Source organism: Myxocyprinus asiaticus, chromosome 29 (genome assembly GCF_019703515.2).
Source record: "Myxocyprinus asiaticus isolate MX2 ecotype Aquarium Trade chromosome 29, UBuf_Myxa_2, whole genome shotgun sequence".
Taxonomy (NCBI): Eukaryota; Metazoa; Chordata; class Actinopteri; order Cypriniformes; family Catostomidae; genus Myxocyprinus; species Myxocyprinus asiaticus.
The window spans coordinates 34,831,052-34,857,930 of record NC_059372.1 but is presented as its reverse complement, the minus strand read 5'-3'; the positions used below and the strand labels follow the sequence as shown (position 1 = coordinate 34,857,930).

The following is a 26,879-nucleotide window of genomic DNA, read 5'->3' as shown; positions in this document are numbered from 1 at the left end:
TGCAGGCAACGTTACATAATTCTCACATGAATAATATATAACAGCCGTGTGAGATGTTTGAAGTGTACAGTATGACAAGGGGAGCTTCTTCTTTAATAAATCCCCACTCAAAATCACATCCAAATTTCAACCCTCACAAGAGTTTGATCTAGAATAAGCTTTGTTCTTAAAGGAATGGCTCAGCCAAAAATGAATATGTCGTTCCGAACCCGTATGATTTTCTTTCTTCCGTCAAACATAAAACAAGATATTAGGATTATGTGCATGTTGCTCTTTTACATACAATGAAGCTCCAATAAGGACACATAAGCACCCTATAAGGACCATAAAAGTTTTCTATATGACTTGTATGCTATATTCCAAGTTTTCTTAAGACATAAGATAGCTTTGTACGAGGAGCAGACCAATAATTATGTCATTTTATATGCGAACGTGAATGAGATTTAAAAGCTGCAGATGAGGAGAAGATTATCTGTAAAAATTGTGGTCTTTTCCTCTGGCAAAGCTATCGTATGACTCCAGAAGACCTGGAATGTAGCGCTTGAGTTGTACAGACTACTTTTATGATGCTTTTTGTCATTTTTGGAGCTTGACAGTTCCTAGTCACCATTCACTTTAATAATCTGGAAAAGAACAGCATCACCATTCTGCTAAATTTCTCTTTTATATATACATATAGGTTTTAAATACACATGAAGGTGAATAAATGATGGCAAAATAATAAATATTAACAGAATTTTAATTTCTGGATTTCAAAATAAACCCTGACAAGGTAATCAGGTGATGTGAGAAACATGAAACTAGCACATGTTGGAAATTGGTTACTTGGGCTAACAGTCAAATATAAAGTTTAGCAGTCATTATAAAAAATATTTGACCACGATTGACCAATCAGAATCAAATATTCCAAGTTATTTTCAGCTTAATGTTGATGTGTCAGTGAACCAGAAGTTCCTCCACCTAGAAAAGTAGTCCCACCTCATAGGTTGGTTTGGACTTTACAGCTCAAGTTAGAAATATATTATTTACTGAAAATCGAGCATATTATTTCTGCTTTTTAGCCTTTCGAAATACTTTCCCCATAGACTTTCATTGTAAGTGCATTACATTTAGTTGTATATATTCCAGTATATTCCTCAAATATCTATTTTCATGGCCAAATATGGGCATTCTAAACAGAAAGTTATCTGAAAACAATCTTATTGTGGTTGCAAGTTAACAAGTAAACTATTTGAGGTATTTGAGACATTTCTGCTATCTATCCAAGCTTAATGTGTTATTATTCTTTGCTTCTCTGATTCTTTCATATTTTTATTTTGTTAAATTCACTACTTTCTGTTTGTCTTTCACAGCAGTGTGAAGTGTTTGCATATGGTCATGAACTATGGGGGGCAGCAGTGAAGTGAACCAGTGCAATTGGAGTTTAATGGTGCACTCATTGATTTTATGCTGCTTGAAGGCTGGGGCAGGTTTACGCCTGACAGATTTATGAAAAATCTAGTCCCAGGTGAATTTGACCAACTGCTCATGTCGATCCATCTTTCCTTAACTTCCCTCCTTAACCTCTCTCTGTCTCTCTATTTCTTGGTCAATCTTACTTCAATATTCATATGATGAATATGTGAACAAATGTGTAAAGTACAGACATCCATTTGTACAGTATCCATTTGAAATTTTCCTCCCCATCATTCTTTGTTTTTTTCTCACCTTTCCCTTTCTATGAATTTGGCAAAAAGGCCAACAATTAAATAAGAAATCCAATGGAAAACATCTCTTTTCTGTGGATAATGACATGGGTGGACTGGACATAGGGAGCATCGGGACATTTCCCTGTGTACTGGTCGACTTGTGGGCTGGTTTTCGAAACTAATTGAAATAAGCCAAGTTAAAATAAAAAGATTTAAAGGTAGAAAAAGTTCAAACACTGTCAGTCAGGTCGGCTAATTCAAGCTGCTGTGGCTTATTCTGATTCCTCCCCAAAAACAAAAAAGCATGTTCATGCGGGATCCTAACAAAAGACTTGTAGTCCAAGTTTGTTGTTTTATGACCATCACATCACTCCATAATATTTTTATTTATTGTGTAATTAAAAAGTGTTGCTTTAGGGGGCCTGGGTAGCTCAGTGATTACTGACGCTGACTACCACACCTGAAGTCACGAGTTTGAATCCAGGGCATGCTGCGTGACTCCAGCCAGGTCTCCTAAGCAACCAAATTGGCCCGGTTGCTAGGGAGGGTAGAGTCACATGGGGTAACCTCCTAGTGGTCGCTATAATGTGGTTCGCTCTCGGTGGGGCACGTGGTGAGATGTACATGGATGCTGTGGAGAATAGCGTGAAGCCTCCACATGCGCAATGTCTCCGCGGTAATGCGCTCAACAAGCCACGTGATAAGATGCGCGGATTGATGGTCTCAGACGTGGAGGCAACTGAGATTCGTCCTCCACCACCTGGATTGAGGCGAGTCACTACGCCACCACGAGGACTTAGAGCGCATTGGGAATTGGGCATTCCAAATTGGGGAGAAAATTATTATTTGTTTTTAAAAAAGAGTTACTTTTGCAATGTAAAAACAGCTATTTAAGACTAGTGAAAATAGTGAACTAGATAAAGGCTCTTTAACAAGTGGTCTGCAGTATTGTTTCTCAAACTAAATTTGTTAAACAAAATATTAAGTTACCAAAGCTAAGGTTAATAAGTTAAAGTTCAGCTTAATGTTTAATTGTCCCTACCACATTAAAATGTATTATGGAAGATGAAAATGTAATGTACAAGTACATGACCCTGTACATTAATAGTATTTTAATGGCTTTGCAATGTAACCATCATAATAAAGTGTGTAAATTAGGGCTGTCAATCAATATATTTTTTTTATGAGAACAAATCTGAATGTCAGACAGAGAAACATCATCTAGAATTAATTCACTCCACTAATTAAATGTGATATTTATTGTAGTAACAGATTTTGTTATGTTTGATATCACTTAAAACTAAAGTAGTTGTGAAATGATTCATTCATGTTCTATCATTTTTGTTAATAAATGGAGAACCAAAAAGGAATGATTAGGACAGATGAAACATACTGCCAATAAATAGACCATTACAATAATATATGGTTTGTCTGTGTTCTTTAAGCGAGTTCAGTTATTTCTATAACTTTATAAATATTTATTATAGAAAATTACAATATTCTGAATGAATATTAGCTGGTTAGCCTAAATGATGTAAAAACACAGTTTAAAAACCAAACACCATCTATGCAACAAAGTGGAAATACATTAAATGCACACTTATAGTGTCATTGGGGCCTGAGCCCCCCTAAGATTGAAATCCTAGAAACAAAAGGCCTGTGTTATATGCACGTGTTAGCTAATAAAACGGGGAATTTGCAATGGGTTGTGGTGGGCCGAATGGGTTCCGGGCTGAATTTGAGTCCTAGTCCATACCTGGATATTGATATATCATTGCTCTCACTTCTTGAAGAAATGCAGGCTCATTGGACCAACCAAATGAACTCTTTTACTCAACAAATCATGAAAGTCAAGAAACATTAAAAGTCTAGAAACTATTAATGCTGACTGACATTCACTGACCTTGCTCACCACTAATCAGGTTGATAATAATTTGTTTAGTTTATTTTTGATTTGGCAGCCAAGCATAATGGCTTGCATAATTCATAAGCTGATTTCTGGAGCTAATTGGGTTACTAACAATCTCATTAGAGTTCTCCGTAGTTCTTAGAACACTTCATCTATTGATCCGACCAATCGATACAACACAAATCTATATATCACGTTCAATAAAACACAGCCACATGGGATTAAACGTGCAAGTGACCTTTTCATTCATCTGTAAAGAAAGAAAGAAGGGAAAATGGGTACAGAGCACTGATAGCATTGAGGAGAAGTGAATGGGAGACAGAAAAAGAAACAGAGAGAGAGAGAGAGAGAGAAAATGCCTCACATTCCTCAACTCATCAGTTCCACTAGGGATCATGGGATGCTTTCATGTGGAGGTGCATGCATAAATAAACAAAATTAATTCAACAAAGAAAACTCCAGAAATAGACCCTGTGTAACAGTCTCACCTGCTGTAAGTAGGGAATAAAACAGCTTCTTGCAGAGACAAAATACCTAGGAGCTATTTTAGCATCGTGGTTGCATTAAACCCATCAGCAGGGCCGCAAAATTGTGACAAAAATCATAATTTTCGATTAATTCCCTTGATACTTTAATTGCGATAACTGATTTCAATTAATAGAATTTACATTAAAGGATGTTTCTTCAATTTCTGGCACTTTTATGTCCAGGAGTTAAACAGACATGTTTGGTCTGGAAGGTCACATTTAAACTGATTTGGAAACTTTTCAACAGGCCTTCATCATTTATTTTTGAAACTTTTCAAATGCCTTACACGTAAAGATTTTATTTTTATAACCAGACACAGACTTTCAAAATTAAACTATGAAAATCCATTATAAAAATATGAATTATGCTATGTTTAAAACATTACGACTGTAATGGCTTATGTCATTTTCACCACAACAAACAAAAAAAATTTTTTTTGTCCAAAAGTTAGTGTATCTGTTTATTAAGGAGACAACAGTGTCAGAGGAGAGCATGCTTGAGATGAATAAGACATTTTGCTGGTTTGCTATTTCCTTTTAAGCTGTAATTTTGTCAAATTATCCCAAAAGTCTGAAAATATTATTTAGGATCCATAAAATGCTAGATATAAAATTAGCCAAAGCAAGACAAAAGAGTCTGCCATTTTTCCCCTCAAAAAATGTTATTTCCACCATACACCAATCAGCCACAACATTAAAACCACCTGCCTAATATTATGTAGTGCCCCCTCGTGCTGCCAAAACAGCACCAACTCGCATCTCAGAATAGCGTTCTGAGATGTTATTCTTCTCACCACAATTGTACAGAGCGGTTATCTGAGTTACTGTAGACTTTGTCAGTTTGAAGCAGTCTGGCCATTCTCTGTTGACCTCTCTCATCAACAAGGCGTTTCCATCCACAAAACCGCCACTCACTGGATGTTTTTTTGTTTTTGTCACCATTCAGAATAAATTCTAGAGACTGTTGTGTGTGAAAATCCCAGGAGATCAGCAGCTACAGAAATACTGAAACCAGCCCGTCTGGCACCAACAATCATCCATGCGATTATCTAATCAGCCAATCGTGTGGCAGCAGTGCAATGCATAAAATCATGCAGATACGGGTCAGGAGCTTCAGTTAATATCCATATCAACCATCAGAATGGGGAAAAAATGTGATCTCAATTATTTCGACCGTGGTATGATTGTTGGTGCCAGATGGGCTGGTTTGAGTATTTCTGTAACTGCTGATCTCCTGGGATTTTCACACACAACAGTCTCTAGAATTTACTCTGAATGGTGACAAAAACAAAAAAACATCCAGTGAGTGGCAGTTTTCTGGATGGAAACGCCTTGTTGATGAGAGAGGTCAACAGAGAATGGCCAGACTGGTTCGAACTGACAAAGTCTACAGTAACTCAGATAACCACTCTGTACAACTGAAGTAAGAACAATGTCATCTCAGAACGTTATTCTGAGATACGGGTTGGCGCTGTTTTGGTGGCACGAGAGGGACCTACACAATATTAGGCAGGTGGTTTTAATGTTGTGGCTGATCGGTGCATAATGCTGTTAAACAAACTACAGTACATACACTATATTGCCAAAAGTATTCGCTCATCTGCCTTTAGACGCATATGAACTTAAGTGACATCCCCTTGTTAATCCATAGGGTTTAATATGACGTCGGCCCACCCTTTGCAGCTGTAACAGCTTCAACTCTTCTGGGAAGGCTTTCCACAAGGTTTAAGAGTGTGTTTATGGGAATTTTTGACCATTCTTCCAGAAGCGCATTTGTGAGGTCAGATACTGATGTTGGACGAGAAGGTCTGGCTCGCAGTCTTCGCTCTAATTCATCCCAAAGGTGCTCTATCGGGTTGAGGTCAGGACTCTGTGCAGGCCAGTCAAGTTCTTCCACACCAAACTCGCTCATCCATGTCTTTATGGACCTTGCTTTGTGCACTGGTGCACAGTCATGTTGGAACAGGAAGGGGCCATCCCCAAACTGTTCCCATAAAGTTGGGAGCATGGAATTGTCCAAAATCTCTTGGTATGCTGAAGCATTCAGAGTTCCTTTCACTGGAACTAAGGGGCCAAGCCCAGCTCCTGAAAAACAACCCCACACCATAATCCCCCCTCCACCAAACTTCACAGTTGGCACAATGCAGTCAGACAAGTACCGTTCCCCTGGAAACCGCCAAACCCAGACTCGTCCATCAGATTGCCAGATGGAGAAGCGTGATTCGTCACTCCAGAGAACGTGTCTCCACTGCTCTAGAGTCCAGTGGCGGCGTGCTTTACACCACTGCATCCGACGCTTTGCATTGCACTTGGTGATGTATGGCTTGGATGCAGCTGCTCGGCCATGGAAACCCATTCCATGAAGCTCTCTACGCACTGTTCTTGAGCTAATCTGAAGGCCACATGAACTTTGGAGGTCTGTAGCGATTGACTCTGTAGAAAGTTGGCGACCTCTGCGCACTATGCGCCTCAGCATCCGCTGACCCCGCTCTGTCATTTTACGTGGCCTACCACTTCGTGGCTGAGTTGCTGTCATTCCCAATCGCTTCCACTTTGTTATAATACCACTGACAGTTGACTGTGGAATATTTAGTAGCGAGGAAATTTCACGACTGGACTTGTTGCACAGGTGGCATCCTATCACAGTACCACGCTGGAATTCACTGAGCTCCTGAGAGCGGCCCATTCTTTCACAAATGTTTGTAGAAGCAGTCTGCATGCCTAGGTGCTTCATTTTATACACCTGTGGCCATGGAAGTGATTGGAACACCTGAATTCAATTATTTGGATGGGTGAGCGAATACTTTTGGCAATATATGTAGTTTGTGATGTGATGGACATGACACTGTCTTGGAAATGTCCATGACTTTCAGAAAAAATGACAAAAATGATAGAACACTATTGTGATATATATACAGCATGTCCACTTTTGACATTGCTTTCAGAAAAATGAAATAAATGATTGAAAGTGTGTTTTAACTAGGGCTGTCAATCGATTAAAGGTTTTAATCAAATTAATTACACGATATGCCAATCAATTAATCAAATTATTCGCAATGAATTGCATATATCAATTTTTGCAGAGAAAGGCCCCCAAATACATATAATTCAATATATAAGGATTAAACAATTATAAATAATCATAAGTAAATTATTTTTAAACAAAATATATACAATAAATGTAATTAAAATACATTACATTATTGTGGCAGAAAAGTACAGCATTGATAGGCAATACAAAAAGTGGCTTTAGAAGGCAATATATTGTTTATTTCCATATTATTAAACATAACCTATCATTGACAGCGATACATTTTTCAATTGAATTTTCAGATGCACATGCGTCTGACATCTGCATATGATGGATGCTTTTGGAGCGTTGGTCACTTTGGTTGCGTTGCATTATAAACAACGTTTTAGTATGCTGAGTCAAGTTAAACGTAGTTTCAAAACACGTCTCTAGACCCCTGCATTCGGAATTGCGCTCCATCTAGCTGTTTTTTAATGCAAGAATGCATTCTAATCTTGCGTTGTTGCTGTCTTTAATGCTGCCTTAATGCGCTATCTGAATTATCATAAATACAAGTATCCCACTCGGAAGTTGCACATAAACGACCCCTTAAGTCGTAGTTACAACTGAAAAACACTATATAATTTTGATAGCCAAGTTTTTAAGATGGGAGGAATTGTAAATTTTCAACAAGCACTTGAACCTGACATACTCGTAATTACCACTTCAGAAGTGGGAAGTAGGATAATTCCAATAGCACATGTAGGCAGCATAAGTGTGCTTTGTTGCCACTACAGTTGTGCATATATACAGCTGGAGTTTCACTTACTGCCCCGTGCTGAAAACATAAAAATATTAATTCAAGCTGGAATTGCTCCGATGGTATCATTATTACGGTCCGGGGGCATGATTCATTGTGTTAATTTTTTAACGCATTATTTTTTATATAATTAATCACAGTGAATTAACGCATTAAATCGAAGACCATAGTTTTAACCCCAAAAAGCTGTGTGTATTATATTTGACACATTTTCTTAAGCCTCTAAAGCATGATGAATACTTTGCTGAAAAACCTGTTGTGAGCAATGTACTGGATGTCTACTGCCTCTTGATGAAAGTTTCCATGCTCTTCTGGAAGTAGAAGACCTTGTAATATCATTTCCAAAATGGATGCCTTCGTACTGTGATGCACATGTACTTTTCTGTAAAATCTTTGCTGATAAAGTAAAAGTAACAATAGCATTTATATTGTTACTGATTTTTTTTAAAAATGAGTATTTGCTGAATGAAGCAACTTTTGCTTGCTTAAAATTTTTTTGTACTTTAAATTATAGAAAAATCATGTTAAAATGTGTGTATCAATTACGAACAGGCTTTTGAGGCATATATCTCAATCATCATTACATTAGATTCATGCCCACCACAATACTAAAAAAAATTAAAAAAAATACAGAGCTTTGAAAATACAAATAATTTTTAGAATGTATTTAAAGTGGGAACTGATATTTATATGTATTTTTACATATGCAGCCTGCTCTGTAATTATAAAAGATCTTATTGTTTTACATTCTAAGCTATTATGATGTCATCTTACTATAACCTCCTGTGATCCAGCAATAAAGAAGTTTTACAATTTGGAATTTTTAAACGTCAATATACTGTTTTGTGCATAAAAAAGTGTATGATAATAATATATTTTTTTTAATTTTTAATTTTTTATTATTATTTTGATTTGATGTGCTGAATCATACATTTCTATGGACCAAGGAGAGGAAGTTGTCATGGCCAATCTCCCAAGATACCCTCAAGATTTACTACTGTGGCATTTATGAGCTTAAGCTTAAATAACAAAAGTCACACACAAAAGTGAATTGCTGGGTCTCATGAGGATAATGACCTTTAAAGTCTGATGTAACAAATATGATACAAAAAATGCATCTGTGGATCAGACTGCCTAAAACTCACTCAATTGGACCGGTTGTATTTAGAGATAACCCAGTAGACAATTCTGCCTCTGATTCACAAAATGGAGATGTTATTGGTTCCAAAGCTGCAAATGGCTACAAAAAAACAGGTTGTAAATAGAACATTTTGTCACAACAGGCGTAGACCTAATCGTAATCTTGATTATTTATTCGACTGCAGCCCTACCCTTCAGTCTGCATATACTGAAAAGACCCATTTAATACAACATATTCTGATCAACATTCAAATTAACAAGCCATATGGTGCATTGCTACATATGTAACAATTTGCGAATATAGCTTACAGTGCTACACCATCGCACCACATTTTAACATATGTGCTTGCTTCTTGAAGGCGCTTGCTAAAAATAGACGTGCACTGGTGTCTGCCGTTGGTTCACATTAACACTGGTAAAAGGGGACAGTGCAGCAAGGGTGTGTGCGTATGCATCACTGAATGTGTTTGTGAGCGTGTTACTGTGCGACAACGTGTGTTTTTTCATATGCATGACCACAGAGTCTTTGAACTACCACAACTGATTTCCTACCGCACACAGTCATACTCTTCCACCTCCTGGCAAACTGCAGACTGTTGCGACTCTTGTGTAGGTGTTGTTTTGATAAGGATGTATTTGCCATTTGCAGGGACAATGGTGCAGAGATTATGTGATTGTAAACACTAACTATAAATAACATTACAATACAGTGTCTTAATCTTAATTCCAATTTCCAATTGTGACATCACAACAAAAAGGAAACCAAGCACTCAATTTGTTTGTAGTCTGTTTCAAAGTCATACATCCTGTTGTTCTGCTCACTTTTACATGCCAAAGTATCTCAAATTAGTCTGTTTTAGTACCACAGTATTTAAATGACTTGAATCGATGCGATGTCTTTCTTCGCTGCAGACAGTCAGGTCTGTAGAGGCAAAGACAGGACCTGCTATATTGTCCTGTAAGGGGGTCATGGAGTTATGGATCTGATCCAGAAATTCTGCAGATGTCTAGGCTGGGTGGAGTAGTGAATTATGAGACATACAGTATGTGTTAGGGAGTAGACCTTGAAGAATTAAGGAAGGTGCATGTCTTTGCAAAGCTTTGTGCGTAATGTAAGGCAATGAACATTCTCTACACAACCCAACTCAATTTCAAATCACAAGCTTTCAATTCCATTTAGAATTCCGATCTGACTCCGTTCATTTGGGTGTATTTTAGTTATAATGTCAATTTTGCTTACATATGAAATAAATTCTCTCTCAGTTAATGCCTTTAATTATAAAGGGGAGCTTCTAACTTTGTACATTACGAAAATATTAAATGTACTAATTATATTTTATCATTAGGTTTTCATCATTTTGTTCACATTTTAGATTTTCTTTTAAATGTACAAATTCCATGTATTCCATCAATAAATATGACATCTAGAAATCGCATATATTATATTGTATATAAATATATTGTTACATGTTTATTGTTTACATGCATAATGTGTACTATTTACATGTATTTACATTGATATGACGAACAAGTTCTAGAACTGTACTGTCTCTTTAAGAATGGCGATAGTTCAGGGAGTGTCTCACAGAAGTGTTTTGGTTGATCACATATTAACAAATGGAGTCGCATGGCTTCTTTGCCGCATCCATGCAATGTGTGATTACAATTAAATGTTTTTTCTTTTGTTGTTTTTACTGTAAAGGATAGAAAATGTATTAAAAGAGACTTTTTCAATGACAAATGGATTGTGTGGACCTTGTCTTTGGACACACGTTACATGGAACGAGTCAACCTAAGTGTTATGCAGCATGCAGTGAAAAGGATCTCTGTACTTAACTTTGCATATTAAAAGATCAATCATGATCGTTCAAGTGAAAATCGCAAATTATCAGAAACAATTTTTTTACCCAGCCCTAGTGGACATACAGTTGAAGCCAGAAGTTTACATACCCTTAGGTTGAAGTCATTTAAACTCATTTTCTTAACCACTCCACAGATTTCATATTAGCAAACTATAGTTTTGGCAAGTCGTTTAGGACATCTACTTTGTGCATGACACAAGTAATATTTCCAACAATTGTTTAAAGACAGATTGTTCCACTTTTAATTGACTATATTACAATTCCAGTGGGTCAGAATTTTACATACATGAAGTTAACTGTGCCTTTAAGCAGCTTGTAAAATTCCAGAAAATGATGTCAAGCCTTTAAACAATTATCCAATTAGCTTCTGGTAGGCTAATTGGCTAATTAGAGTCAATTGGGGGTGTACCTGTGGATGTATTTTAAGGTCTACCTTCAAACTCCGTGCCTCTTTGCTTGACATCATGGGAAAATCAAAATAAATCAGCCAAGACCTCAGAAAAAAAAAATGTGGACCTCCACAAGTCTGGTTCATCCTTGGGAGCAATTTCCAAATGCCTGAAGGTACCATGTTCATCTGTACAAACAATAGTATTCAATTATAAACACCTTGGGACCACGCAGCCATCATAACACTCAGGAAGGAGGCACATTCTGTCTCCTAGAGATTAACGTAGTTTGGTGTGTGGCAGCATCATGTTGTGGGGGTGCTTTGCTGCAGGAGGGACTGGTGCACTTCACAAAATAGATGGCATCATGAGGAAGAAAAATGATGTGGATATATTGAAGTAACATTTCAAGACATCAGCCAGGATGTTAAAGCTCGGTCGCAAATGGGTCTTCCAAATGGACAATGACCCCAAGCATACCTCCAAAGTTGTGGCAAAATGGCTTAAGGACAACAAAGTCAAGGTATTGGAGTGGCCATCACAAAGCCCTGACCTCAATCTGGTAGAAAATTTGTGGGCAGAACTGAAAAAGCATGTGCGAGCAAGGAGGCCTACAAACCTGACTCAGTTACACCAGTTCTGTCTGGAGGAATGGGCCAAAATTCCAGCAACTTACTGTGAGAAGCTTGTGGAAGCCTACCCAAAACATTTGACCCAAGTTAAACAATTTAAAGGCAATGCTACCAAATGCTAACAAAGTGTATGTAAACTTGGAACACCCACTGGGAATGTGATGAAAGAAATAAAAGCTGAAATAAATCCATTCTCTACTCTTATTCTGACATTTCACATTCTTAAAATAGTGATCCTATCTGACCTATGACAGGAAATGTTTTCTACAATTAAATGTCAGAAATTGTGAAAAACTGAGTTTAAATGTATTTGGCTAAGGAGTATGTACACTTCTGACTTCAACTGTAAATGTAAACTGTCTTCTTCTGGAGTCAGTTTTCTCTTTCAATTCAATCACTGTCATAGTGTAGTTTGAAGAGAAACTCAATAAGCAAGTTAAAGTTAGTTAAACTGTCGATATATTTATAGCTAGCGACCTGAATAATAACATATCTGATCTAATCTCGTTTGAATATACCTCTATCGCCCCCATGAGTATGGAGGTTTTGCTACCACCACAGTAACGGCAGAACACACATTAAGTGTAACATCATGCTTGCAATGTGCTGGCTAAGCATTTGTTTCTGCATTTGCATACTTGCACTTACGGAACAACTTCAAGTACATGATAGTGTCCCCAAATGACAGGAGGTAATGTAACTGACACGGATCGTGTGTGCATGCACGTTCTTACACCAATTGTGCTTAATCCGACAACGTGTAAGGTCATGTAAACGGCTTAAATGTTTTAACTTTAATGGGCTATGGTCATAAATGGTTTAAGAAAAAAATAATCGGCACATGTCGATTTTTACTCCGATTTTGCATTGCATGTAAACATCTTTATCGCCAATCTTACTGGCTTATCCAATCTGCGCAAGAATTTGTGCATGAATGTTCAAGTTTTGATGTCAAAATCAGAGAATAATACAATGATTTAAAATATCACGTAAACACGGTTTTCTTGTGTTGTCTGTTTTTTTAATAAGCTGATTTCTGGTTGTTATCAGCATATTGATGTACATGTAAACACACTCACTGCTGTTTTGTGTTGATAAAGTGCTTGAGCCTTACTGGTGGAGCTGTGGGAGTACAAAAGACAAAAAGGCTGGGAAACACTGGCATAGACTATGCTTCTGGCCTTGTTCCACTTTCATGTTCCACCATTTCTCTCTCAGATCTGTGGCTGAGTTTGGTGTATATTCTAGGCGGATGCTCTGCAGCTCACAGGCATGCTGCACTTTTCCTGTTGAGCATTAGCACCCTGTGAAACTGCACTTAGCTACACTAGACCAGAAACCAGGACTCAGTTTGGGCCAAAAGAGGACATGGAAAGCTGATCTCAGACCATACTCAGACAAAAATAGGTCAATACACATTAGCTGTGATCACTTACAAAAGTTCCTTCATTGGCACTGGGAAAAAACAATCTGTATGTGTCCTCTCTCCATATTCTCTGGTCTGCGCTCCAGTCTGGCTCTACTGATCTTTATTACCTCTTCCTAGTTAATACTCATCTTCTGGCACATCACAACAACAGACATCTGTTTCAGAAGCAGGAACTACGAATGCTAATCACAAACTATTAGCTTCAATAACCTTTCTTGATATTGTATTCCCTATATAAACTCACTTAGCACTTTATTAGGAACGCTATGTATTAATAAAGTGCCAGACGTGGTCTTCTGCTGTTGTAGCCTATTCACCTCAAGGTTCAACGTGTTGTGCATTCTGAGATGCTATTCTGCACACTACAATTGTTGAGTGGTTATCCGAGTTACCGTAGCCTTTCTGACAGTTCAAACAAGTCTGGCCATTCTCCGTTGACTTTTCTAATCAACAAGGCATTTCCATCCGCAGAACTGCCACTCACTGGTTGTTTTTTGTTTTTGGCACCATTCGGAGTAAATTCTAGAGGCTGTTGTGCATGATTATCCCAGGAGATCAGCAGTTACAAAAATACTCAAACCAGCCCGTCTGGCACCAACAATCATGCCATGGTCCAAATCACTGAGATCACATTTTTTCCCCATTCTGATGGTTGATGTGAACATTAACTGAAACTCCTGTCTCTGCATTATTTTATGCACTGCACTGCTGCCACACGATTGGCTGATTAGAGAGTCCCACGAATAAGTAGGTGTACAGGTATTCCTAATAAAGTGCTCAGTGATTGTAGTGCACTATGTTGCATTTATTACATAGGGACTAGCGAATGAGTGAACATGAAAGAGATTTGGGACGCAGCTCGCATGCACACACACTAACCAAACTTTTTGACCGATGCAAGGTTTTTGATTTTGCTTCAGGAACCAGATTTTCCATTGGACATCAAGCGGATTCCCAACACAGTACAAAAATTGTTTATGGTACAAAAAAAAAAAAAAAAATTTAAAAAAAAATAATTAAACAACTTCAAACATCACAATTAATTTACAATATGCAAAATTATTAACATGGCAAACTCTAAATAGGCGAATTGTCCATTTGAGTTTCTAAATGTCTTGTTTTTTTGCATTGTTGTTTAGCACCCTATCAGAACAGAACCGGAAGCCATTTTAGGTCATGACCCACCAGTTAAGAACCACAGTATTAAACTACTGTTTAACATAGATGTTAAAGCAACATTAAAGGAAACAATAGGATAACATTAATGGGCAAACCAAAATCTAGAAATGAAAACTGATTTGCAGGCCAGATTTAAGGATAAACTAAAGGTTTTAAAAATATAAAAATAAAAGTATTCGTAAGCATACGCAAGGTTTTTTTGTAATAAACAACGTTAAATTAAGAGTCATTTTTTTGTGAAAATCTTGACGTCCCTTGCGCATTCGTGGGTGCATGAGAGAAGCTCATTCACTGCGGCTTACATGTTCACGTGAGAACTTGTGTTGTTGTTTTTTCACTGAAAAATTACTTAAATTGCTGGTTGTTTCTCACCAAAACCTATTGTATACCTTCAGAAGACTTGAAATATGATGCATGAGTCGCATGGACTACCTTTATGATACTTATAGGTCCTTTTTAAGCTTTTAAAGTGAGTCACTATCAACTGCCATTGTATCAAAAAGACAGACCGTGATATTCATTAAAAAACTTCCTTTTGTGTGAGGGTGAGTAAATTATGAGGTGAACTATACCTTTAGCACTTCAAGGGCTGAAGTTTGAGACCAGTGATGTTGATGTTCCATCACACTCATGCTTTTGATGTCAATGATGTCAAACACACACTATTATGTAGACACAAATGTTTTATCGCTTTATTGGCAGCGTTACGCTACCTATTGGAGATTATGGTGTTTGCATTTTAAGCACACTCTTAATGGCAGAGAACAGTCAAAGTGATTAGGCAATGAGAGTGATAAGGAGTGCAAATAGAAAAAGGCTATTATGCCCTTCGCCCTGAGGAAATGAATCAATATTGTGTAGTGTTATGGATGAAGCCTGTTAGTCTAATGCGTATCACAACAGGCCCCGAAATACTCCTAAGTGCTTAAATGCCTATTGAGTTTGATGCAGCCCACTCCTATTTCCTGACCATGTTGAGAAGTAATGAGAAATAGAGAGAGAGAGAGAGAGAGTTAGGGGTTCCTGTATTCCTGGATGAGAGGAATGGCAACATGAATCTCACTTTCTGTCATCCATGTTGGAAAGAGAGAAATGAGAGGGCTGTTCCACAGGTAAACCGCCTCTTCGCCAGACAGATAACAGAAGATAATGTTGTCAGTGTGTCCAACGCATGCGGTTGTTCTATTGTTCAATAGCTAAGGAGTGTTTGCATAAATACAGCTGTGGATAACACCTCATATACACTCTTAAAGTTTCCAAACAGTCTGAAACCATTGTAGACCTTATAAAAGTTTCACAAAGAAAAACATCTATGTAGGGAAGACCAGGGTTGGTTGGCTACAGGGGTTGTTTTCTGGTCATTTTGAAATTATTTTCAAAAAAGTGTAACATCTAGATTTTCACTTTCTTGACCTATACTGATTGATTCTGTCAGGGCATCTGAATGTTAAAATCTGTTATTGTGAAGAAAACTTAAGATTTCATTTAATCTAAAACAAATATTACACTCGTCTGCTAAAAATGTTATAGAAATAATACCAAGAAAGTTTTTTTTAAATATATTAATTGGAGTTAATAGAGATACAGTAGGTATCAGCTATGTTTTGTTTTAAGATTTGTAAGCCTATGATAAGCTATGCTAGCTGGCTAACATTATGTATCAAAAGAGTGAGAGTGGGGCTGGTTGGCACATTGATTTTGCAGTTGGCACAGTGGTTTTTGGGTGGATTATTACACTGTGTTTAAAAAAAGAATAGATAATAAATTATAACCTTCATACACAAAACATATTACCTCTAGATACATACATATATAACAAAATTATGTATAATAATAATTATTATTATTATATAGGCCTATTACACACACACACACGGTTCAAGCCAAGCCAATCTTTGCATCTGCATCTGTTCAGTTTCCAGCCAAAGAAACAAAACTTTAGGCTACGTGAGATCCCCTTATTATGATTCATATCGCGTGCATTCACATTACATGCATTTCTTGCGCCACTTTCATGAAGCTGATAGATCTAAAACCCCATCTTACCAAAGTCATCATTATTTCTTTAATTAAGTTCAGTAATAGTTAATAACTTTTGGCGCCTCAATAAGGTTACATGCAATTTCCATGCTTGTCAGTATTTCCGCATTATTTTCATGTTGAGAAGAAAAACTCCTGGACATACAGGCCAAAGTTTCTGCACCTTTGGACCAGACAGCTCCCGTAACAAAGCACTTAAGTTCTAATTTATAATGAGCGATCCATCCAAGATGACCGTTAAAGCTTAAGTTGCAACATTATCGGGAAACCCAGCCTATATTAATTACATAATCATTACTTATATTAATTATAAAAGACAAACATTTGTTGTTCTGTTGATCTGGTTTAAAATAAACAGTTGTTGTTCTGTGTGTTGCTTCTCTCTTAAAACTATAGTGTTTTAACACTGTGCCAACCAACCCCACAACCTGTGCCAACCAATCACATGTGGTTGTTTGGCACAAGTGCACAACATAATGTTAACCATTAATTAACAAAAGTAAATAAATATTTGGTGACACTGAATATGGCTTTTTTTTTTTTTTTTTACCTTAGGACTTAAGCATTCATTTTCACCTTTGTTCAAAAAAAATAAATAAAGTATTTTCACTGCTTACTATTGATTTTAAGATGAAATGTATACTTTCTTTGATGATAAAATTATTTCTTCTATTCCAGTGCATTTTTTTTTTTTTTTTTTTTTTTTTTGTTGTTTTTTTTGAGACAGCTACAAGAAAGCCAGTTTTTACCCAATGGCATGATTTTGGGGCAGGAATATCTGTTTTTTGACCAATGGTGGATGTATTGTCTATCCAAATGACCCAAAACTACCATTTTAAACCCCTCAAAAGCTGTCTCACAAAGCATTCTTCTGTCCCGCTGCTTCACTCTATATATATTAAACATGCCATGACCTTACAGACAGGCTACAGTGGCTGCATAATTGACCACATGGCCAGAGTCTGTGTTGTGTGACGTGACAGTCTGTCACAGCAGAATGCTAACACTCTCACTGTGATTAAAGTGTTTGAAAGGTGCAAGAATGGGTCAGTTTGTATGTTATATATCCATTTTGTATAGACACTTTCCTCTATACAGTTTGCACAGGCGTGGTTTTAATATGCACGCCATGCACTCCTGCCACAGCTGATGCCAGAGTGGATTCAAGATCAAGTAACACTCGTACTCTTCTGTATATTAAGACAGATATATAGCTGAGAGAGAAAGAGAAAGAGGAAGTGAGAGAGAGTGAGAGAAAGAGAGAGAGGAAAATGAATAGTCCCCATGGATTAGTGTGGAATATGTGTGACCGTGGGTAGAGGGATAGTTTAGGGCACCAAATGCAGTGACTGTATAAAAATCCCTTAATAATTAACACTTCACAGGGCAAAAGGAGGAGAGAGGAGGAATGGAGATTAGATGAAGTCTACAAACGAAGGGAAAGCCACTAATGCAGACTAGGTTAAAATGACGCAGAGTGGTCAAAATGTTACACAATTTGACTTATTATAATTGTTGGGGATCCCCAAGATCATTGATACCTGATCTTTACATCTGTACCTCAAAATGAAAGCTCTTAAAAGGCTCTTTGCAGCACAGAACCTTCTTCTTATCAATAATTGGCTGTGTGGTTCTTTGTACACTGTAAAACTTAAAAGATAGGGGAAACTGGGTTGGTTGGCACACTTCTGATTCTTTGTTGAATATCTTTGGTGGAACAAATGTTAAGATACCCCAAGTACACTCAAAATAAAAATAAAAAATAGCTCTTTGGCTGAACTTGATTCAGTCGTGGACAGTGGTTCCACCTGTTTGAAATGAGTTTTCTTAACTTAACATTATTATATAATCTTAACACAAACACATTGTGTTGAAAGAACATAGTTGAATTGGGTAAACCCAACAAAATTAGATGTGTCAATGTAACTCAAATAAATCGCTTTTATTTCTCTATGTACTAACTAGTGGAAGTGAATGTTAGCTTGCTAAATACATGCTGTTTAGAAGCACTACAGGGTGTAGTTTAGTAACTTTGCTATGGTTAGCACAGCAATTGTTCAACGAAGTGAGCAATCAATTTCATGTGCAACATCTACCTGTCCTCATTGTTAGCTCAAGCTCCACTCTTCATCATAATAATAATAACCCCCAAAACACCAACATAACAGAAATTATTCTAAATCTCAACAAAACAAAACTTTAAACACTAACAAGTATCCCTCTTTATATTCTTCTTACACAAAAACACATAAAATAATACTTAATTTTAACATTTACTCTCCCTAACAAGTCCCGTGCAAAGCATGCTGGGAAATGGAAATCACCTGCCCAGTTTCATCAATGCTACAATAACACCACAAAATTTATTCATGTAGTCCCAACTCAAATGGATTAAGTAAACTTCCATTTTACAAATTTAAATGGATAGAACTAAAATCAATGCAATTCACATAATAAGGTGAAAAAGATAGTTCTGCGTTCACTAAACCCTCTGTACAGGACATATTCTCTCTCACACATACACAGTGAGCTTGAGCTGCAGTGTAAGAGGATTTCATTCATCCATATTCACCATATTGGACAGACTCTCTCAGTTTGTCGGTCAGCATGCATGCACTGGGGGGCATAAGCTCTGGGTGTGAAGTCACTTTCTTGGTTGAATGAAGTCCTTCCCACTGCATATGGAATAACTTAACACTTAGAGATCACACCATTAATTGTGTTCTCAGAATGTAGCCACTTTGAATGGAGCTGTTTTATTGCAGTTGCAAATAATAAACTCAATGCACCGTGAAAGCATTAACCACAATACATCAGATGAACTATTGCTACTGTCCTTGTTTTACAGCTAAATGTGATCAAAGTTAACAGACTGTCTGAACTGCCTTTACAAAAAAAGTACTGTGGCAGTACCATGGTACAGTGCTGGTATCAGATTGTCAATGCCATGGTACTGAGAGATTACCATCTTCATATGTGAGGGTATTTACATAGCAATCCAAGGAACTTCAAAGAATACCATGTTACTACCATGGTACATGCCCAAAATACCATGGCAGTACCATGGTTCCATGTCAAAAAACATGGTAAAACCATGATAAATGTAAAAAAAAATAAAAAACATTGCAGTACCATGGTGCATGTCCAACAAGCCATGGTAGTCCTATAGTACCACATCCAAGAAAACATGGTACTACCATAGTACATGTTAAACAATCATGGTAATATCATAGTTTATATCCACAAAATACGGTAGTACCATAGTACTTTTTGGTACTTTCTGTTAGCGGCACAAAGTGCTACTTTATATTAGGTGTCTTTAAATATATACTACCATTAAAATACATACAATACAATGTACTTGTTGTATGGCAACATGTTGTTCTGCAAAATTCTCACAAGATTCAAATTTGCTACTACTGAGGTTGAGGTACGGGTAGGTTTAGGGGTAAGGTTAGGGTTTAGATTAGGATTAGGGTTAGGTTTAGGATTAGGGGTAAGGTTAAGAGATGTATATAAATGCAGGTACTTTAAATGTAAGTACAAAGCAACAACACATATGTGCATAACAAGTATATTGTGTCAAATGCTTAAGTACATAGTAGTTAAAGATACTTAATATAAAGTGGGTCCATTTACCATACTGTTCTTCCCTTTACCACCCCTCTCAAGAAAATATAGAATCAATAAAAACATCAATACGAGCTCAGAATAACCATTCAGTGATCTCAAGCCTACTAAAACAGCTCTGAGCACAGACATCCTTTCTTTAGATCAGTTAAGGCTTATTGTCTAAGAAATGCATAATGTTTAAATCCAAATGGCATATATGCTATAACATAATGATAGTTCTATAAAAGTGGCAAACATGATATCAGTTTAATAAAGTTACTATCAAGTAGCCAACCATGCAACACATTTAATAAGCCTCTAAAATGGCAGTTGAAAATCCATAATTTTAATTATTTAATGAGATTAGCAATGGAAACATGATGCGGTCTTACCGTGTGTATTCACAGAGCGAGAGAGACTGATGCGGCGCGCAGAATCTCTGCCATCATCCTCTGTTGTAACACTTCTACTGTTCGCTATTTGCAATCATCATGTGAAAGCTCATGATAACCTCTCCTCCGGTGCACAGAAATGCAGGCTGAACATCATGGCTGGTGTTTTCCTCTCAGTTCAGCTGGTGTGAAGCGCACGCAGTGCCGCCTACTCTGTATTGAGTTGAGAGAGACGAGAGGCTGCGATGATCGCTCACTTTCTCCGGGTATATGGACCATGTGATGGAGAATCATCCCTCTATCTGCGAGAATCCGATCAGCGCCACCCAATGGGAAAAAATAGCACAATTTATGACTTCTGAAAGAGAAACAAAGTGCATTTCAAAAGACGGCCCAGTTTTGACAGATAGAAAAACGTTAGAAACAAAACAAAATAATGTTGCCAAAGGAAAATAAACATGTAAAATATTTATATTTCACTTTCACGTTTAAATTTATATTTAAAGGGATAGTTCACCCAAAAATGAAAATTCTCTCATCATTTACTCACGCTCATACCATCCCAGATGTGTATTTCTATCTTCTGCTGAACGCAAAGATTTTAAGAAGCACACTCAGCTGTAGGTCCATACAATGCAAGTGAATGATCGCCAGAACTCTGAAGCTCCAAAAAGCACACAAAGGCAGCATAAAAGTAATCCATATGACTCCAGTGGTTAAATCCATGTCTTCAGAATTTATATGATAGGTGTGAGTGAGAAACAGATCAATATTTAAGTCCTTTTTTACTATAAAATGTCCTCCCTGCCCAGTAGGTGACAATATGCACAAAGATTGCGAATCGCCAAAAACAAAAGAAGAAAGTGAAAAATGGAGATTTAAAATTAAAATAAAGGATTTAAATATTGATCTGCTTCTCACCCACACCTATCATATCGCTTCTGAAGGCATGGATTAAACCACTGGAGTCATATGGATTAATTTTATGCTGACTTTATGTGCTTTTTGGAGCTTCACATTTCTGGTCACCATTCACTTGCATTGAATGGACCTACAGAGCTGAAATATTCTTCTAAAAATCATAATTTGTGTTCTGCAGAAGAAAGAAAGTCATACACATCAGGAATGGCATGACCGTGAGTAAATGATAAGAGAATTTTCATTTTTGTGTGAACTGTCCCTTTAAGATTGATTGCCTATTAAAGATTAGATTTGCATTTACATGTATTTTTATTATTATTATTATTATTATTATTATTATTATTATTAACCTTTATATTTCGTGTAAAATATTCTAATGTACTGTATATGTAGACTTACTGTATACACCGATCAGCCACGACATTAAAACCACCTGCCTAATATTGTGTAGTTACCCCTCGTGCCACCAAACAGCACCAACCCGCTATTCTGAGATGATGTTCTTCTCACCACAATTGTACAGAGCAGATATCTGAGTTACCATAGACTTTGTCAGATCGAACCAGTCTGGTCATTCTCTGTTGACCTCTCTCATCAACAAGGCATTTCCATCCACAGAACTGCCGCTCACTGGATGTTTTTAGTTTTTGGCACCATTCAGAGTAAATTCTAGAGACTGTTATGTGTGAAAATGCTAGGAGATCAGCAGTTACAGAAATACTCAAACCAGCCCGTCTGGCGTCAACAATCATGCCACGCTCTAAATCACAGAGATCAAATTTATTCCTCATTCTGATGGTTGATGTGAACATTAACTGAAGCTCCTGACCCGTATCTGCATGATTTTATGCCCTGCACTGCTGCCACACGATTGGCTGATTAGATAATCGCATGGATGTTTGTTGGTGCCAGATGGGCTGGTTTGAGTATTTCTGTAACTGCTGATCTCCTGGGATTTTCACACACAACAGTCTCTAGAATTTACTCCGAATGGTGCCAAAAACAAAAAACATCCAGTGAGCGGCAGTTCTGTTGATGAAAACACCTTGTTGATGAGAGAGGTCAACAGAGAATGGCCAGACTGGTTTGAACTGACAAAGTCTACAGTAACTCAGATAACCGCTCTGTACAAGTGTGGTGAGAAGAATATCATCTCAGAATGATATTCTGAGATGCAGGTTGGTGCTGTTTTGGCAGCACGAGAGGGACCTATACATTTTATTAAAATCTTTAATAAAAAAAAAAAAAAAACATGCATATAGGCCTACTTCATATTTGAAAACTGCACTTATTCAAAATCAATCTGGTTTAAATGTTAAATTTTTTCATTATGTATTCACATTTTATTTAACGTTTTACAAAACAAATTTGCCATAGTATAATTTACATTTAACATATTTAAATTTAGATATTAGATAGATTTATATGAATGATTGCCATTAAAGATTTAAATTTAAAAAAATTATAATTATAATTTTATAATTACATATAACATGTATATTTAAGATTTAGACTTATATGCAATGGTTGCCATTATTTAAATTATGCATTTCTTTTTATTAGATATTACAATATTTATTAAACTGCAGGCCTAAAATGAGACATTTGAAAACTGTGCTTATTCTAATGTAAGTCTGGTTTAATGGGATAGTTCTCCCCAAAATCTATCATCATTTACTCACCCTCATGCCATCCCAGATGTGAATGACTTTCTTTCTTCTGCTGAACACAAACAAAGATTTTTTTGAAGAATATCTCAGCTCTGTTGGTCAATACAATGCAAGTGAATGGTGGACAGAACTTTAAAGGTCCAAAAATCACATAAAGGCAGCATAAAAATAATCCATAGGACTCCAGTACAATATATAAGTCCTTTTTTACTATAGATTCTCCTCCCTGCTCAGTAGGTGGCGATATGCACAAAATGGATCGGCAAAAACAAAAGAAGAAGAATGTGAAACTGAAAATTTATAGTAAAAAATGACTTAAATATTGATCTGTTTCTAAACCACACCTATCATATCGCTTCTGAAGACATGGATTTAACCATTGGAGTAGTATGGATTACTTTTATGCTGCCGTTATGTGCTTTTTGGAGCTTCAGAGTTCTGGCGATCATTCACTTGCACAGATTTAACCACTGGAGTCATGCGGGTTTTTTTTTAATGGTGTGTTTTGTTGTATTTTATAACATATTTAATTGTAGACCTACATAACACTGTATATTTCATGCAATATTTTATTCTTGTTCTGGTTGTTATCCCACTTTACATCATTTCATATTATTTACAGTGTATTGCATATTCCAAAATTACATTTCATTGTATGTAACAGTGTGATATTTAGTTTCATTAACTTGTTTTTATTTCTATGCTACAGTCATACCATACAGTATCTCATTTTGTGTCTTGTACCCCAGCGCATGTGTTGGTCTCATACAGTCTGTGTTCCAAAACTGAATTGCCCCTCTGGGATTTATAAAGTTGTTTTGTATTGTACTGCCTCCATTGGACTATATGGGCCTTACTGTGTTTTGTAATGCACTGTAGAAATCAATAAATGTAATCAAATAATAGCTGTCAAACTTTACATAAGTGTTCATGTTCCAGAGAAATTACAGTATTACTCAGTTCAAGTAAGTACTGAGTAAGACTAATGAACAGCATGTGTGTAACAGGTCTGTGTGATTGGTTTTCGGAGCAGCTTGTAACTACACATTGTTATTGCTATTTTCATGTAGTGTTTGTGATATGGTTACCGTACAGGAGTAAAGTGATGCCTAAATAGCTTCATTTTTGTCCAGGACATATTTGTCCATGATCTGTAATTCAACCAACACTTGTCACAGCATTTTTATGACTGTAGATCACCACCAAAAGAGATCATTAAACTCAATTTCTTTGAGTGCTCATGTCTCATTGTGGTCATTGTTTACATCTAGCTCATAGCACAGGTCTCGTCTGGGTCTGCTTACTGGCCTGTCAGTCTGCATTAGCTCTTGCTGTTTGAATGGTACAGAGTTCAAAGCTCTGACCGTCCATTTAGCACACATCAACACACTTTGTAACTGGAGGGTGATGGTGAAAAGGAAACCTCCAGGATCCCATCAGATACTCTTACAGATATAACACATTTTGACCTTATTTCCACAGCTGATGTCTAACACCTATGTAATACATTACATATGGGTGTGTGTGGGTGTGGCTGGATGAGACATTGGTGAGGTCAGACATTGGCCTAACACCAAAGCTTGTTAGTAACTGTTATTGTACATTAAAACAAATTAAATAAAAATACTAACGAATAAAGTTCTTCACAGAACAGTATCTGCAGTTCTCTCATTCAAAAATATCACCAAACTATTTATAGCAATTTGAGTGTGTGTGTGTGGGCAGGTTTAAGTGGTTTACGAGGACTTTTTTTTAAGTTACAAACTGGTAATTACAAGGGTATTATGCTATAAATGTGGTTTATGAGGACATTTCTAGTGTCCCCATAATTCAAATCGCTTAAAAAAACCATACTAAACGATGTTTTTTGAAAATGTAAAAATGCAGAAAGTTTTTCGTGAGGGTTAGGTTTAGGGGTAGGGTTAGGGGATAGAATCTATAGTTCGTACAGTATAAAAATCATTATGTCTATGGTGAGTCCTCATAAGGATAGTTGCACCAACATGTGTGTGTTTTTGTGTGTGAGGAAGCAGTGGTGGGGGGTGTTGGGGGGGGGGGGGGGGTGGCAGAGGGTGCTTTCAAGAGAGGAAGCTGAAGTTACACTGATGTAATCAGAAGTGAAGTGTTCCATGGCAATACAGGCTCAACCTGTAAAAGATTCATCACTCTGCTTCATGTTCAGAGAGAGGAAGGAGCAGACCAGCACGAGGGAGGAACCACTTTAAAGGGCTTTTCTATAATGGATCAGCACAGACAAAGCCACAGCTGTCATAGAGTGAGGACAAGGGTGAGCACAGAACAAGTGATAGAGAAAGAGAGATATTCTTCACTTGATCTTCAAACTAACTTCATCATTACACTTACAAGTCATTACCCTTACTTAACTGAATTTGAGAATGTTTTTACAAGCAATTTACTGTCTTTTATTCAAATAAAGTCAGTTTCATTGAGCCAACATAATTTAGTTGGATTAGGTCAAATCAATGTACTATAGTAGCTTTAACTCATCTTCATTAGGTTCGTCAAACTCAGTTTACTAAGGTTTATTTTATTTAACTTTCTTAATATATTTTAGTAATCATTAGTAAATGTCAGGTGAAGAAATGTAAGGACAGAATCACTTGAAAGTGAAAGTCCATCTTCAACCTAAGCATAAGTACACTTAATTACATTGTAATTAAGTAAACTGCACAACCTGCAAAAATCCTTTTTATTTTTAATTTAGACCTTTATTGTATGCATTAGAGTGTGTGTAGCCTTTTCAATTGTTTGCCAATGTAAACCATTGTTTATCATGTCAACAAAGTTAATATAGTCCTGAATATGAGAGTGTACTTTAACTTTAGATGTATCAATGCAGTTTGGATGTATCGATACAGTTAATGCTGTGTATTTTTAAATAGACTGGATATCAGTTATATTGAAATGAACTTGACTCTAAAAAAATAATCAATGTCAAGTGTATGTTTGCCCCATAGACTTTTATTGTAAGTGCAGAACTGTTCAAATGCATTCAAAATCTTTTTCTGTGGTAAACGACAGCATGCCAGATGCTGTTAATAGAGCTCATCTTGTATTTAGCCTGTGATTTTCCTTTAATACAGACATCATAAGTCTGTCTGACAAAGAGGTACTGTTCATCCTCTGCTCTGACTGCCATTCATCTCTAAAAGTTTCATTTAACATATAAAATCATTGTTATATTACTGAGATTGCATGCATAAAACATAGAAGAATGAAGCCTGTGTTATGTTCAACACTGACTGCATTCCCTTCTATGTAGCCTATGTTAAATCTGTACTGTATAAAATAGGTCCAGTTATATTTAAGGTGAACAGAAGTAAGATACCCTGTCAGTTAGTGGGAAAAAACATCTGACGTTAACATTAGATTGTGAATAATCCAATTTTGAGACGTTATATGAAAATAATTGTGTCTGTTATCTTAATGTGAGTAAAACAAGTGTCAGATCATGACATCATAACCACACACACCTCTGAATAAGTCCCTTGCTAAACTAAAGACAGTGCTGAACAGTGCTAAAATGCTAAATTAAAATTGACCTGGGTGTTGTTTTGATACACATCCAGCAGATGGCGCTTTGGCTTTGTTAATACTTGTCCATGTCCTCCTAACAGCGCAGTGAACATTATTAAATC

The 26,879-nt window shown here is 36.7% G+C and overlaps 1 protein-coding gene across 1 annotated transcript in view; it reads right to left on the bottom strand.

Moving 5' to 3' along the window:
- Positions 1–20,793, bottom strand: part of LOC127419958 (uncharacterized) — an 85,851-nt gene extending 65,058 nt beyond the window's left edge. The window contains exon 1 of the mRNA XM_051661819.1: positions 20,630–20,793. The gene's annotated coding sequence lies outside the window, so the exon portion shown is untranslated. The remainder of the gene's footprint in view (positions 1–20,629) is intronic.
- Between the last annotated feature and the right edge of the window lie 6,086 nt (positions 20,794–26,879).